The following is a 17,026-nucleotide window of genomic DNA, read 5'->3' as shown; positions in this document are numbered from 1 at the left end:
TGTGTGTGTCTGTCTGTCTCTCTCTGTGTTTCTCTCTCTCTGTCTCTCTCCCTATCTCTGTCTCTCTCTCTCTATTTCATCTCTCTCTCTCTGTCTGTCTGTCTGTCTGTCTCTATCTCTCGCTCGCTCTCTATTTCATGTCTCTCTGTGGATATCTCTCTCTGTCTCTCTGTCTATCTTTCTCTGTCTGTCTCTCTCTGCGTCTCTGTGTGTATGTGTCTCTCTCTCTCTCTCTCTGTCTCTCTCTCTCTGTCTCTGTGACTGTCTCTCTCCCTCTCTCTTGCTCTGTGTCTCTCTCTGTCTGTCTTTCTCTGTGTGTCCCTCTCTCTATATGTCTCTCTCTCTCTGTGTCTCTCCGTGTTACTGTGTCTCTCCGTCTTTCTGTGTCTCTCCGTCTGTCGCTGTCTGTCTCTCTCTCTCACTCTCTCTCTCTTTGTGGGTCTCTCTCTCTCTTTCTCTCTTCGTCTCACTGTCTCTCTCTCTCTCTATGTCTCTCTATCTGTCTCGTGTCTCTCTCTCTCTCTTTCCCTATCTCTCTCTCTTTCCCTATCTCTGTCTCTCTGTCTCTCTCTCTCTCTCTGCCTGTGTGTGAGTGTCTCTCTCTGTGCCTGTGTGGTTTGTGTGTGTGGTGTGTCTCTTTCTCTCTCTCTGTGTTTCTCAGTCTGTGTTTCTCTCTCTGTCTCTCTCTGTCTGTCTCTCTCTGTCTCTCTCTGTTTTTCTCTCTCTCTCTTTTTGTCTCTCTCTGTGTCCCTGCATGTCTCTCTCTCTCCCCCTCTCTATGTCTCTCTGTCTGTGTGTGTGTCTCTCTCTCTCTGTCTCTCTCTCTCTCTGTCTCTCTGTCTCTCTCTATCTCTCTCTCTTTCTGTCTCTCTCTGTGTCTGTGCATGTCTCTCTCTGTCTTTCTCTCTCTGTCTGTCTCTCTCTGTCTCTCTCTCTCTTTAGCTCTGCGTCACTTTCTGCGTCTTTCTGTGTGTGTCTCTCTCTGTCTCTCTCTTTGTGTCTCTCTCTCTCCAGCTCTGTGTCTCTCTCTGTCTCTGTGTGTCTCTGTGTGTGTCTCTCTCTGTCACTCTGTCTGTCTCTCTCTCTGTGTGTCTCTGTCGCTGTCTGTCTCACTCTGTCTCTCTCTCTCTCTGTCTCTCTGTCTCTCTCTCTCTCTCTGTGTCTCTCTCTGTGTCTCTCTCTGTGTGTGTCTCTCTCTCTGTGTGCGTGTGTGTCTCTCTCTCTCTGTGTCTCTCTCTCTGTGTCTCTGTGTGTATGTATGTCTCTCTCTCTGTCTCTGTCTCTCTGTGTGTCTCTCTCTCTGTGTCTCTCCATCTCTCTCTGTCTCTCTCTCTCTGTCAACCTCTCTCTCTCTTTGTCTCTGTGTGTGCGTGTGTCTCTGTCTCTCTCCCTGTGTGTCTCTCTCTCTGTCTCTGTGTGTCTCTCTGTCTCTGTCTCTCTCCCTCTCTCTGTGTCTCTCTCTGTTTTGTCTCTGTGTGTGTGTGTGTGTGTCTGTCTGTCTCTCTCTGTGTTTCTCTCTCTCTGTCTCTCTCCCTATCTCTGTCTCTCTCTCTCTATTTCATCTCTCTCTCTCTGTCTGTCTCTATCTCTCGCTCGCTCTCTATTTCATGTCTCTCTCTGTGGATATCTCTCTCTGTCTCTCTGTCTATCTTTCTCTGTCTCTCTCTCTCTGCGTCTCTGTGTGTATGTGTCTCTCTCTCTCTCTGTCTCTCTCTCTCTGTGTCTCTGTCTCTCTCTCTCTCTCTCTAGCTCTGTGTCTCTTTCTGTCTGTCTCTCTCTGTGTGTCCTTCTCTCTATATGTCTCTCCGTCTCTCTGTGTCTCTCTGTCTGTCGCTGTCTGTCTCTCTGTCTCTCTCTCTCTCTCTCTCTTTGTGGGTCTCTCTCTTTGTCTCTCTTTGTCTCACTGTCTCTTTCTCTCTGTGTCTCTCTATCTGTCTCATGTCTCTCTCTCTCTGTCTTTCCCTACCTCTCAGTCTTTCCCTATCTCTCTCTCTCTCTCTCTGCCTGTGTGTGAGTGTCTCTCTGTGCCTGTGTGGTTTGTGTGTGTGGTGTGTCTCTTTCTCTCTCTCTGTGTCTCTCTGTGTTTCTCAGTCTGTGTTTCTCTCTCTGTCTCTCTCTGTCTGTCTGTGTGTGTGTCTGTCTCTCTCACTGTCTCTCTCTCTCTCTCTGCATCTGTGTATGTGTGTCTCTCTCTCTCTGTGTCTTTCTCTGTGTCTCTCTCTTTGTCTCTCTCTGCGACTCTGTCTCTCTAGCTCTGTGTCTCTCTTTGTGTGTCTCTCTGTTTGTCTCTCTCTCTCTGTCTCTGTGTGTCTCTCTCTCTCTGTCTGTCTCTCTGGCTCTCTCTGTGTCTCTCTGCCTGTCGCTGTCTGTCTCTCTTTCTTTCTCTCTCTCACTCTCTCCGTCTCTCTCTCTCTCTGCCTGTCTCTCTTTGTCTCACTGTGTCTCTCTCTCCGTCTCTCTCTATCTGTCTCTGCCTCTGTCTCTCTCTCTCTGTGTCTCTCTCTGTCTCACCTCTCTCTCTTTTTCCCTGTCTCTCTCTCTGTGTCTCTGTGTCTCTCTGTGTTTCTCACTCTGTGTTTCTCTCTGTCTGTCTGTGTCCCTCTCTCTCACTGTCTCTCTCTCTCTGTGCTCCTCTTCCCTCTCTCAGTGTCTCTGTCTCTCTCTCTCACTCGCTCGCTCTCGGTCTCTCTTTCTCTCTGTGGGTGTCTCTCTCTTTGTCTCCCCCTGTCTCTCTCGCTCTCTCTCTCTCTCCGCATCACTCTCTGCGTCTGTATGTGTGTCTCTCTCTGTCTCTCTCTATCTCTCTGCCTCTCTCTGTCTGTCTGTCTGTCTCTCTCTTCCTGTGTCTCTCTGTCTCTGTCTCTCTCCAGCTCTGTGTCTCTCTTTCTGTTTTTTTCTCTCTCTTTTTCTGTCTCTCTCTGTGTCTGTGACTCTCTCTGTCTTTCTCTGTGTCTCTCTCTCTCTGTGCCTCTGTGTGTGTGTGTCTGTGTGTCTCTCTCTGTGTGTCTCTCTTCTCTCTCTGTGTCTCTCTGTCTCTCTGTCTCTGTGGATGTCTCTCCCTCCCTGTCTCTCTCTCTCTCTCTCTCTGTCACTCTCTGTGTCTCTGTGTGTATGTCTCTCTCTGTCTCTCTCTCTCTCTGTCTCTCTCTCTCTAGCTCCGTGTCTCTTTGTGTGTGTATGTGTGTTTCTCTCTCTGTCTTTCCCTGTCACTGTCTCTGTCTGTGTGTGTCTCTTTCTGTGCCTGTGTGTGTTTGTGTGTGTACGCGTGTGTGTGCGTCTCTCTCTCTGTCTTTCTCTCTCTGTCTCTGTCTGTGTATGTGTGTCTGTCTCTCTCTCTCTCTCACTGTCTCTCTTCTCTCTGTGTGTCTCTGTCTCTGTCTCTCTCTCTCTGGGTCTCTCTCTCTCTCTCTCTCCCCGTGTGTGTCTCTCTCCTTCGCTCTCTCTGTCACTCTCTGCGTCACTCTCTGCGTCTGTGTGTGTGTCTCTCTTTCTCTAGCTTTGTGTCTCTCTTTGTGTCTCTCACTGTGTCTCTGTCTTTTTCTCTCTCTGTCCCTGTGTCTCTGTCTGTCCCTCTCTCTCTCTGTCACTCTCTCTCTGTCTCTCTCTCTCACTCGTTCACTCGCTCTCTCTCTGCCTGTCTCTCCCTCTCTCTCTCTGTCTCTCTGTCTCTGTGTGTGTGTCTTCCTCTCTGTCTCTCTCTCTCTCTCTCTGGGTCTCTCTGTCTCTCTGTGTCTTTCTGTCTGTCTCTCTCTGTCTGTCTCTCTCTTTCTCTTTGTCTCTCTGTCTGTCTCTCTCACTCTCTCTCTGTCTCTCTTTGTCTCACTCTGTCTCTCTGTCTCTCTCTCTCTCTCTGTCAATCTCTGTCTCTGTGTGAGTCTCCCTCTATGTCTCTCTCTCTGTGTCTCTATGTGTCTCTGTGACACTCTGCCTCTCTTTTTCTGTCTATGTGTGTGTGTCTCTCTCTCTCTCTCTCTGTATCTCTCTGTCTCTCTCTTGTGTGTCTCTCTCTTTCTTCTCTTTGAGAGTCTCTCTCTCTCTCACAGAGAGAGGGTAACAGAGAGAGACACACACACAACTGGTAGTAATTTAACTTGAGAGTCCCCACCTCTGAGGGATTGAGAAAGTGAGTCTTTCATGGTAACCTTAGCTGGAATTTTAGAATCAATTATTATGGCAGTACAGTGGTTCAGTGATTAGCACTGCTGCCTCACAGCTCTGGGAACCCAGGCTCTACTCTGGCCTCGAGTGGCTGTCTATGTGGAGTTTGTATGTTCTCCCCATGGTTGTTCATGTTTCCTCCCAGTGATCTGCTTTCTTCTTACAGACCAAAGATGGTTAGGTGGATTGGTCATACTCAATTGCGCATAGTGCCCAGGGATGTGCAGAGTAGGTGGAATAGCCATGGAAATGCAAGGTTACAGGGATGGGGTGGGTCTAGATAGAATGCCCTTTGGACAGGCGGTGTGGACTCGGTGAATTGAATGGCCTGTTTCCATGGTGTGAGGATTCTATGATTAATTGTATTTATTTAAGTTTATTCTAATAAACTGGGACTTGTTATTATTCGGTTTCTATTGTGGCAGCCATGTCAGATAGGTTGTCTTAGAGTATAATTTTCATGATATCTGGCAGGGGAAATGGATGGATGCAATGGGAAGGAAACGGGAACTGAGGAAATTAGTGTCACCCTTCCCATTATTTACTTGAAGGAAAAGTTTGCCTATCCGCTATCAAATGTCAGACAAGCAGTCTGTTAATTTCTGGACATTGATGGAGTGGAAAGAAGTAATGGTGAGTTGGAGCTGAGGTGACCCAGCATACATGTAGAAACTTTTGCCATGTTTTTCAATGATGTATCTGAGGGCAGCCTGTAGGTAAGGAATGGAAGGGATTCAAAGATAAATCCACCTGATGAAGGAACGAAAAGCTAGTGCTTCCAATTAAACCTGTTGGAGTTTAACTTAACAAAGATAAATCCAGAATAACACAAGAGATAAAGGACAGGTGCAAGAGGAGGAGGAATAGATAAGAATTAAACACCTGTATTCTATTGGAATATTTTACTGTTCAATATAAATTTAGCATGACCATGATTTTTCCGATCCCCATTTGGTAGAAACTGTCGGGCCATGCTGTGGGTGTATGTGTGCACTTTATCTGTAAAAATAAAGTGAACCAACTTTGATTCCACTGCCTTCCTATTATGTTCCAAAACTGACCTCCTTTCTGAATGTCATCAGGAGCCTGTCTGCAATTTCATTCTGAAGCCTGAGGAGGTTAAGAGGCAGTTACACATCATGTAAACCTGGCCTGCACCCCCAATCCCTGCCCTGCACTTTCTCTCCTCCCTGTCCGATAGCAAGGCAAAAATGCATCAAAGTAATTCCAAAGAAAAGTCATTGGAAAGTTTTGAATTAACCTCACAGCAATGATTTGTACAACAAAGCCAAAAGTGTGACATAACTCTCAGATTGAGCCCCCTTTCCTGGAAGCCTGTGCTCCGCCCTGGTATTGACCTGGCATTTCGAGTCATGGAAAAACCAGCACCAGATACACAAATTTTGTCTGAATGACACCCAGAGGATGGATCAGTTCTTCCTGTGCAGGATATTCATTATACAGCAACACTGTTTACAAGTTGGTCTCATGTTGACCTCAGATCAGCTGAGAGTATAAAACAAAATCTGCCTGCTTGCATGCAGAATGATGACATCTGTCAAACATTAGAAGTCTGACTGAGAACAGGGAGCTGAAGGTTGAGGGAACCTGGAGCATGCTGGGAGGCTGGGAGTGGGGTAGGTCGGTTAGGGAAGTAGTGGGATTGCCTGCGACACTCTGTCGCTCTGGCATTTTGCCAGCATCAGGCAATGTGGCAGGCAGCCCATCACCCGGAGGTCAATCAAAGCTCTTGTGACCCATTAAATGCCTCCTTAAAGGTATTTTTCCACTAACATCATTGGTATTTCACCAGGTGTGTTCTTGTGGACATTTTTCTGGGCTCATGGGATGGGCTTTCTTGAATGGGCATGTAGCTGTAGCTCATGCTGGGTTCCCCCACAATGGGAAGAGACATCCTTGTGGAAACACTCTTCTCAACAAGCATCTCCCCATTCCACTCCCCTTCACTGACCCCACCCCTTCAGGGTGCACTTAGTTGGCTTCTGGGGCCTTCGCCATTGTTGCTTCCTTCAACTGGCCAGCAGCTCTTAAAAGTATGACCTCAACCCCGAAAAGGAATGGTAGCCTTGATGGCAGGCAGTTACTTGCCTACTGCAGGTAAAATTGTGTTGGGTTGGACCTGACTGCCTGCCCCTTACCTATGGTCATATCTATTTCTGGCAGTCCATGGAGAGGGAGTATGTAGTATGCTTAGGGCATGCGGTGACTGACTGGCACCACGGGGGTCTAAAGTGCATTATTACCCCAGGGAATGGTAGTTTCATTTAAATCTGTAACATTTCTGTTGGGGTTTTGATTTGTGTTCCCTATCTCTTTCAGGAGCTGTCACAGTTTATTCACTGGTTAACCGAATCAATTTGATTTCATGGACCTCCCATAAACAGCCAAGATGAAGGTACCTTCAAATTTCCAGCTAGTGGATCAGGAGGGCTCATGCCGTGAAACCCCTCCCCTGTTTGTAATGTGTATTTTGCATCAGTCTATTGCAGTAATTTCCGATCATGTTAAAGTCAGCACAGAGTATCTGCATCACCTAATGTACAATGACTAATGCGGAAACATTAGCATGCTGACAAACATGCTAGGCATCTAAATACAGTCACCACGTTGGTTGCTTCTAAATTTGTATGAACTATAAGGGACAGGAAATTACAGGGGCGGAGCGGTCAGTTCACACTCCCCCACCCCAAGAAAAAATAGTTGGCAGTGAGCCAACAGACACAAACCAAGACTGTTCTGCAGCCAGAAAGTGGTGTAGGTGGGTTAGGTTATTGCAGCCTGGGACTTCATCCTCTCTGTGGCAGGATTATTTGGATAGAAATTGAATTCAGGGATATGGAGATCAGGCAGGAGATTGGCTCCAAGAGTCAAAGAGTCATAGAGATGTACAGCATGGAAACAGACCATTCAGTCCAACCCGTCCATGCCGATCAGATATCCCAACCCAATCTCGTCCACCTGCCAGCACCCAGCCCATATCCCTCCAAATCCTTCCTATTCATATACCCATCCTAATGCCACTTAAATGTTGCAATTGTACCAGCCTCCACCACTTCCTCCGGCAGCTCATTCCATACACACACCATCCTCTGCGTGAAAAAATTGCCCCTTAGGTCCCTTTTATATTTTTCCCCTCTCACCCTAAACCTATTCTCTCCCTGGTTGTCCTTTTGTCCTTAATGTATCTGTAAAAGCCCTTTGATTCTCCTTAACTCTATTTGCCAAAGCTATTTCATGTCCCCTTTTTGCCCTCCTGATTTCCCTCTTAAGTGTACTCCTACTTCATTTATACTCTTCTAAGAATTCACTTGATCTGTCCTGTCTATACCTTACATATGCTTCCTTCTTTTTCTTAACGAAACCCTCAAGTTCTTTAGCTGAAAATGTGTTGCTGGAAAAGCGCAGCAGGTCAGGCAGCATCCAAGAACAGGAGAATCGACGTTTCGGGCATAAGCGCTTCTTAAGGAATCAATTTCTTTAGTCATCCAGCATTCCCTATACCTACCAGCCTTCCCTTTCACCCTAACAGGGATATATTTTCTCTGAATTCTCGTTATCTCATTTCTGAAGGCTTCCCATTTTCCAGCCGTCTCTTTACCTGCGAACATCTGCCCCCAATCAGCTTTTGAAAGTTCTTGCCTAATACTGTCAAAATTGGCCCTTCTGCAATTTAGAACTTCAATTTTTAGATCTGGTCTATTCTTTCCCATCACTATTTAAAATCTAATAGAATTATGGTCGCTGGCCCCAAAGTACTCCTCTACTGACACCTCAGTCACCTGTTCTGCCTTATTTCCCAAGAGTAGGTCAGGTTTTGCACCTTCTCTAGTAGGTATATCCACAAACTGAATCAGAAAATTTTCTTGTACAGACTTAACAAATTCCTCTCCATCTAAACCTTTAACACTATGGCCGTCCCAGTCTATGTTCGGAAAGTTAAAATCCCCTATCATAACCACCCTATTATTCTTACAGATAACTGAGATCTCCTTACAAGTTTGTTTCTCAATTTCCCTCTGACTATTAGGGGGTCTAGGAACAGAACCAGTGTAAAAATGATGGACCAAATGGCGTCCTTTTGCATTGCAACAATCCTCTGATTCTGTGAAGAAGGAAGATGGTTTCAATCTTCTGTGGTTAGCACTGCTGCCTCACTGTGCCAGGGACCCGGGTTCGATTCCAGCCTTGGACGACTGTATGTGTGGAGTTTGCACATTGTCCCTATGTCTGCGTTGGTTTCCTCCGGGTGCTCCAGTTTCCTCCCACAATCCAAAAGATGTGCAGTTTAGATGAATTGAGCATGCTAAATTGCCAAGTCAGGGGTAAATGTAGGGTAGGGGAATGGGTCAGGGCGGGTTACTCTTCAGAGGGTTGGTGTGGACTTGTTGGGCCGAAGGGTTTGTTTCCATACTGTAGGGAATATAATCTAATCTAATCAATGCATCCAATGGACAAAGGGCATGCTCCAAGGATATTACTCCTGCCCTCCTGCCATATTAGACCCCCTTAAAATCCTGCCCATGCCAACTGCATTATGCCACTGGCAGGATAATTATTTATTTATATGAGGTAGGCTGGCCACTCACTTCATTGTCCAGTCGCTCTCCCTACCATGTGCGTGAACTTGGCAGTGGGTGACAAAGTGATGGGCTGGGCATCTTCGATATTCTGTATATCTCACACACTAAAAACATACCCAGCAGGGGCATGTAGTATCCAGCCCAAAGGCAATACAGTGACTTCCAAATTTACAGGTATATTCAAACAAGGCAGATTCCTATTATTTCTGAGAGCAGTAGCTTATTTAGATCACTGTGAATTAAGTGGTTTTGCTCTGTATGTCAACATTAATTCTTATTTTTGATATAGAAACATCAGCACTCCAACAAGTTCCCAAGAGGCAGATCTGCACCATTGACACAGCCAGTACTAATTTGAGTCAACTGTATTTTTGTTACAAAACCACTCATCATTGCTGTATAAATAGGAAATAATTTAAGAACATGTAAAAGACAAAGATTTAAGTGCAAGCTACTTCAATTAATTCAGCCTTGAAGATAACATGTTCTGGCACTTATTCTGTCTAGGAGGAACTACAGGATTATAATTTTACTTCTGAAGACATTTTTATCTCTTAGTATTCTCTAAGGACAGGTCAGGATTCAAGAAATGGAACAAGTTCTTAGTGGTCTTATAACAGTGGTCTTATGAGTCAAGGCATGAGATTATATTGTGAAAAATTGTCTTGTGTTCAGTTTAAATTGTTAAACTGAGGTTTGAATGGTAATGTGCCATGACACTCATAAATTCTTGGATTATAGTGAGCTATTGATGCCTATCTTCAATATATTTCAATCTCTCTTCAATTACAATTTGAGTAGTGCAATTCTCCACAGATTTCATGAGGTCAAGGAGGGGAGGGAAAAGTCAGATAATAACTTGTTGTGAGTAGAAAAGAAGAACAGCCAGAAAAATTATTGCTTTGAGGTCAGTGTCAGAGGAAAATAAAGTCTTGGAGTTAGATTTTCTTCCAGGCAAGTTTCTTTTAGAAGTAAGTTACTGGGGGTTGGGGGCTGCTCCTTGCTTTATTTGCAACCTCTATTGGTAACCTTGGGGTGGTTGGTGGGAGAATGGGAGAAAGGAGACCCAGCAATGTTTCCATGACTTTGTGGTTGTAGCATTTAAGACACTGACAATTTTCTGGAAAAATATACTGGAATACTGATAAACATGGAGCTATATTTGAAAGTACTGTCACAGCTTATCTGACTTGGAATAAGACGTTTTATTGCCCCAAATTAGAGAAAGAGGACAGGAATACAGCAAAGGAGGTCAATCAAAGGCATGGTGCAGATGCAATGAGTATATGCAGCTTTTTTACTCTACATTCACATCACCAACCTACAACACATGGGCTGCAGCAGTTGAAGAAGGCACCACCTTCTCAAGGGCAAGTGGGGCATGAGCAACACCATCATCCCATGAATGAATAATAAAAACATGGCAACTCTGGGTGCAAGTATTCTATCTTGCAACCAATTCACTGTTGAATACCACCTAACGCTTACCAAATATAGCCAGGATGTTCCACAAAATCCTTCGCACATCCTTCTATTTGCTGCAATGGTATTTGGCTTAATCCTCAAATGAAGGAAGACAGTGGAAGCCTTACTTGATGACCTGGATTCCCTTTCTCCTTAGATCCATGTTGTGGTGGGTGCTCCTATTTGCCAGTAATGTGAAATCACCTCTATCACTCTGTAATTTTGTCCCAGAATTTTTCATAGCCATGAAGGAAAGGCTAGAATATCATTCTGCATTAGATGTCTGCTGATAAGGACAATACAGTTCTGATATGGCATATAATGGTTCCAGCTGAAAATGTGTTGCTGGAAAAGCGCAGCAGGTCAGGCAGCATCCAGGGAACAGGAGAATCGACGTTTCGGGCATAAGCCCTTCTTCAGGAATGAGGAAAGTTGTCCAGCAGGCTAAGATAAACCTGGGGGAGGGGTGTCGGAAATGTGATAGGTGGAAAGAGGTCAAGGTGAGGGTGATAGGTCAGACTGGGGTGGGGGCGGAGAGGTCAGGAAGAAGATTGCAGGTTAGGAAGGCGGTGCTGAATAGATGGATTTGACTGAGACAAGGTGGGGGGAGGGGAAATGAGGAAACTGGTGAAATCCGAGTTCATCCCTTGTGGTTGGAGGGTTCCCAGGCGGAAGATGAGGCGCTCTTCCTCCAACCATCGTGTTGTTGTGGTCTGGCGATGGAGGAGTCAAAAGACCTGCATATCCTTGGTGGAGTGGGAGGGGGAGTTGAAGTGTTGAGCCACAGGGTGGTTGGGTTGGTTGGTCCGGGTGTCCCAGAGGTGTTCTCTGAAACGCTCCGCAAGTAGCCGGCCTGTCTCCCCAATATAGAGGAGGCCACATCGGGTGCAGAGGATGCAATAGATGATGTGTGTGGAGGTGCAGGTGAATCTGTGGCGGATATGGAAGTTTCCTTTGGGGCCTTGGAGGGAGGTGAGGGTGGAGGTGTGGGCGCAAGTCTTGCACCTCCTGCGGTTGCAGGGGAAGGTGCCGGGAGTGGAGGTTGGGTTGGTGGGGGGTGTGGATCTGACGAGGGATTCACGGAGGGAGTGGTGTTTACGGAATGCTGATAGGGGAGGGGAGGGAAATATATCCTTGGTGGTGGGGTCCGTTTGGAGGTGGCGGAAATGACGGCGGATGATGCGTTGTACATGGAGATTGGTGGGGTGGTAGGTGAGTACCAGTTGGGTTCTGTCCTGGTGGCGGTTGGAGGGGCGGGGCTCAAGGGCGGAGGAGCGGGAAGTGGAAGAGATGCGGTGGAGCCCATCGTCGACCACGTCGGGGGGGAAATTGCGGTCCTTGAAGAAGGAGTCCATCTGGGTTGTACGTTTTTGGAACTGGTCCTCCTGGGAGCAGATGTGGCGGAGTCGAAGGAATTGGGAGAATGGGATGGCGTTTTTACAGGGGGCAGGGTGGGAGGAGGTGTAGTCCAGGTAGCTGTGGCTCAACACTTCAACTCCCCCTCCCACTCCACCAAGGATATGCAGGTCTTTGGACTCCTCCATCGCCAGACCACAACAACACGACGGTTGGAGGAAGAGCGCCTCATCTTCCGCCTGGGAACCCTCCAACCACAAGGGATGAACTCGGATTTCACCAGTTTCCTCATTTCCCCTCCCCCCACCTTGTCTCAGTCAAATCCATCGAATTCAGCACCGCCTTCCTAACCTGCAATCTTCTTCCTGACCTCTCCGCCCCCACCCCAGTCTGACCTATCACCCTCACCTTGACCTCTTTCCACCTATCACATTTCCGACGCCCCTCCCCCAGGTCCTTCCTCCCTACCTTTTATCTTAGCCTGCTGGACAAACTTTCCTCATTCCTGAAGAAGGGCTTATGCCTGAAACGTCGATTCTCCTGTTCCCTGGATGCTGCCTGACCTGCTGCGCTTTTCCAGCAACACATTTTCAGCTCTGATCTCCAGCATCTGCAGACCTCACTTTCTCCTCAAATATAATGGTTCCAGCCAGTTAATGGGCAACATAATATTTCAACATGATGGCATAAGGAGAAGCAGTCTCTGGGAGGTCAGCAGCTGGATGAATCTCCAGTCTGTCTCTGGAGGTGCAACAGAAAGGACCCTCACATATTCATAGTATGCATTTAGGGAAAATGTGCATAACAGTAATTTTTTGTCTGTCAAACAATAATGTGTGCAACAAAAGTCACTGAAAGTCAGCTGTGGATGGACTATCATCACTGAATGCCCTGAATGTATAAAATTGTATTCTATAAGATAGATAGTGGCAGAATTAGGCCATTTAGCCCATCATGTCTGCTCCACCATTCGATCATGGCTGATATGTTTTTCAACTCCATTGTCCTGCCTTCGTCCTGTAACCTTTCATCCATTTTTTAATCAAGAACCTACTTCTGTTTTAAGTACACTTTAATGACTTGACCGCCACAGCCTTCTGCAGCAATGAGTTCCACAGATTCACCACTCACTGGCTGAAGAAATGCCTCCTCAACTCAGTTCTAAAAGGTCATCCTTCACTCTGAGCTGTACCCTTGGGTCCTAGGCTCTCCTACTGGTGGAAACATCTTCTCCACATCCACTCTATCTAGGTCTCGCAGTATTCTGTAAGTTTCAATCAGATTCCCCCTCATCCTAAACTCCATTGAGCACATTGCCAGGGTTGGAGGATTTGAGCTACAGGGAGAGGCAGAATAGGCTGGGGCTGTTTTCCCTGGAGGCTGAGGGGTGACTTTATAGAGGTTTATAAAATCATGAGGGGCGTGGATATGGTAAATAGACAAGGTCTTTTCCCTGGGGTGAGGGAGTCCAGAACTAGAGGGCATAAGTTTAGGGTGAGAGGGGAAAGATTTAAAAGGGACCTAAGGGGAAACCTTTTCAAGCAAAAGGTGGTGTATGTATGGAATGAGCTGCCAGAGGAAATGGTGAAGGCTGGTAGAATTACAACATTTAAAAGACATCTGGATGGGTATATGAATAGAAGGGGTTTAGAGGGATATGGGCCAAGTGCTGGCAGGTGGGACTAGATTGGGTTGGGATATCTGGTCAGCATGGACAATTTGGACCGAAGAGTCCGTTTCTGTGCTGTATATCTCTATGACTCTATGAGTACAGAACCAGAGTCCTCAACTGCTCATCATATGACAAGCCTTTAATTCCTGGAATCATTCTTATAAACCTCCTTTGGATCCTCTTCAACATCAGCACATCCTTCCTTAGATATAGGGCCCAGAATTACTCACAATATTCCAAATGTGATCTGACCAGAGCCTTGTATAGACTCTGCAGTTCATCTTTGTTTTTGTACTCTAACCCTCTTGAAATGAATGCAAACACTGCATTTGTTTTCCTAACTGCCAACTGAACCTGCATGTTAACCTTAAGAGAACCCTGAGCTAGGAATCCAAAGACCCTTTGCACTTCAGAATTTGGAACCCTTTCCCCATTTAGAAAATAGTCTAGACTTCTATTCTTCCTCTCAAAGTGCATAATCTCATAATTCCCCACATTGTACTCCATTTGCCACTTCTTTGCCCACTCTCCTAGCCGCTCCAAGTCCTTCTGCAGTCTCTCCATTTCTGCATCACAACCTGTCCATCCACCTACCTTTGTGTTGTCTGCAAACTTAGTTCCTTCATCTAGATAATTTATATATAAAGTGAATAGTTGTGGTCCCAAGAAGAACCCCTGCGGAACTCTACTGGCCACCAGATGCCATTCTGAAAAAAGACATCTTTATCGCAACTCTCTACCTTCTGTCAGGCAGCCAATCCTCTATCCATGCCTGTACCTTGCCCCTAACACCATGGGACTCTTATCTTATTTAACAGTTTCCTATATAGCCACTTGTCAAAGGCCTCAAAGAATTCTAGCAGATTTGTCAGGTACAACCTCCTCTTGATGAAGTCATGATGACTCAGTCCTATTTTACCATGCACTTTCAAGTACTCCACAATCTCATCCTTAATAATGGACTTTAACGTCTTACCAACAACCAAGGTTAGGCTAACTGGTCTATAGTTTCCTGTTTTCTGCCTCCCTGCCTTCTTAACCGGGGTGCTACATTAGCCATTTTCCTCAGGCATCCTTCCTGACTCCACTGATTCCTGAAAGATCACCACCAATGCCTCTAAACATTCCTCAGCGATCTCCTTCAGAACTTGCGTGTACTCCATCTAGTCCAGGTAATTTATCCACCTTCAGACCTTGAAGCTCACCACCAGTCTGATAGTTCTGCTTGATGTCTTACTCAGGTAAATGCTGCCATGATATTCTGTTATGCTGACTAATGCAAAGTTCCTATTCGGTTCCTCTACAATTACTTTTTCTCCAGCCTTATTTTCCACTGGTCCAAAGTCCACTCTTGCCTTTCTCTCTCTTATCTTATAGATTGCTAAAGAAAAATTCTTAAATCTTCTGTTATAGTTTTAGCTACCTTATCTTCATGTTTCATTTTCTCTCCCCCTTTTTTGTTATCCTCTGCTGACTTTTTAAAGATGTCACAATCTTCTGGCTTCCCACAAATCTTTACCACATTGTATGCTTTTTCTTCCTCTTTTATGTTGTCCCTGACTTCTCTTGTCATCTATGGTTGCCTTGTTCTCCCCTTACATGTTTCTTCTTCCCTAGGATGAATTTCTGCTGTGTCTCCCAAATTATCCCCTGAAATTCTTACCATTGCTTCTCCATTATCTTCCCTGCTGGGCTCCCCTTCCAATCAACTCTGGCCAGCTCCTCTCTCAATGTTTGTAGTTACCTATTTTCAATTGTAATACCAGTAGATCCAATTCTAGCTTCTCCCTCTCAAACTGCAGGGTGAATTCTATCATATTCAAACCAACATACAAAAGTATAGGTGTCCCTGGATGTGAGAATGTGATTGGAGGTGTTCTGTCAAGATAGATTTGGTCAAGGTAAGTGATTATCTGTAGGTTATCTTCCTGTGCTTTTCTAGATTATTGCAATGCACATACACTCAACTGCTCTTCTTAAAGACAAAAAAAAAGTGTTGAAAACTAATCAAATTTTCCTGTCAGTCACACAAGGAATGGCTTGAAGTTTGGGGCAGTTCTAGTAAATCTATCCTGGGATTTTGTGTGTGCAAGATCCAGTACAGAGGTCCTGTCCTGAAAGAAATTAATTAAACAATCAAAATACTTTTCATTGTGGAAAGATACTGAGAACTTGAGGAGAAGGACCCCAAAATGGAAGAAATTGAGTCCAATCCTCCATGACGAGGAAATGTTATTACCCTTGGCTGAGAATCCGCAGCACGCAATGTCATAGCTGAGGAACAATGATATTGGCCTAGGTAGCCTCGACCAAATTAAATCTTTTCAGCCCCAAAACACAACTGCAGGAGTCCTCTGCAGAGCATTCCTTGCACAGACATATTCAACAGCTTCATCATTGTATTCCTTCCAGGAGCTGTTTGCCTCAGATTTCTTCACAATCATGGCCTGGTATATTAACATATAGGAGAAAGTGAGGTCTGCAGATGCTGGAGATCAGAGCTGAAAATGTGTTGCTGGAAAAGCGCAGCAGGTCAGGCAGCATCCAGGGAACAGGAGAATTGACGTTTCGGGCATAAGCCCTTCTTCAGGATTCCTGAAGAAGGGCTTATGCCCGAAACGTCGATTCTCCTGTTCCCTGGATGCTGCCTGACCTGCTGCGCTTTTCCAGCAACACATTTTCAGCATATTAACATATAGGCTTAGAGTAATACATGGCAGGTAACATATGTGCCACCTGGGATTTTAGGGGCATGGTATCATAAAAAACAATGGCCTGTGAGTGTTAATTTCACACGCAGGCATTTTATAATGTTTTGCTGCATATGGTTGCGATAATGGATAAATGGGAGGAGTCTACAACCCCCTATCTTCACAGACTGCAGGAATTTCTTTCACAGCATGCAAAAATACCTTGAAGTCTATGACAGCTGAAATTGTTGCAATGTCAGATTGTCTGACCAGGAGCAGAAAGACCTTGTAAGGAAATCAGATTTTTTTTATAATAGCAGCTAAAAGTCCTGCAATAGGACAATTTTACAGGGCTTATTGGTGCTATTCATCTGTAATAACACTAACCAGTAACAATTCAGAGTTTGTGCCCGGCTACTGTAGATTGCAAAAATTGTGTGCAGATGTCGCTACTTTGTTAGAGAGCAGCAATAAATTAATTCCTTAATGTTACCTTTGGGCCAAAAGTAGATCTCGGCAGGTTTGGCAGGAGTTCAAGGAAATTTATGAAATGAAGCCCAACTATTAAATCAGTTAAAGATCATTGTTTACAAGTGTGGCACCACTTCAGAGATCAGTTCTGCATTTTCCACTGCACATCCCAATCCCCTGCATGACCATTAAAATCAGAGCTACTGTGTAAAATTAGTAAAGGTAGAAAAATGGAAAAGCAAAATACTGCAGATGGTGGAAATTGGAACTAAAAACAAAATCTCACAGACCTGTTAGCATGTGGAGAGAAACAGAGTTAATGTTTCATGTTGACGGCCTTTCACAAAAAAGCAAATCTGACAGCACCAGAAGCAATGTTAAACCGATTAGAAACGTTTCAAAAGATGGATTGCTAATTCTGAGAGGCTTGCAGCAAGGGAAGGAACCTCATTGTTGTTCATTAATAAATCGTTTAAGCTGCTTGTCTAGCTAAGCTCTTCAATACAGCAATAAGCTTGACACTGATCTCACAATATAGAAAACTGCCTGCAAATATCTATCCATAAATAAATGTGATGAAGCTTAGATAGCTAATTATTGCCTTATCTGCCTTC

General features: G+C 45.2%; 1 long non-coding RNA gene across 1 annotated transcript in view; it reads left to right on the top strand.

Annotated features, from left to right (window-relative positions):
* The window catches only part of LOC148148307 (uncharacterized), a 191,599-nt gene that overhangs the window by 150,417 nt on the left and 24,156 nt on the right, over positions 1 to 17,026 (top strand). The window contains exon 3 of the long non-coding RNA XR_015759181.1: positions 6,499 to 6,574. This is a non-coding gene — a long non-coding RNA (uncharacterized LOC148148307). The remainder of the gene's footprint in view (positions 1 to 6,498; positions 6,575 to 17,026) is intronic.

Source organism: Chiloscyllium plagiosum, unplaced genomic scaffold, assembly GCF_037043375.1.
Source record: "Chiloscyllium plagiosum isolate Xiang-an unplaced genomic scaffold, Cpla_swu_hap1 HiC_scaffold_13, whole genome shotgun sequence".
In the NCBI taxonomy this organism is placed as follows: Eukaryota; Metazoa; Chordata; class Chondrichthyes; order Orectolobiformes; family Hemiscylliidae; genus Chiloscyllium; species Chiloscyllium plagiosum.
Note: the sequence above shows the minus strand (reverse complement) of the source record. Positions and strands in the feature narration are given on the sequence as shown.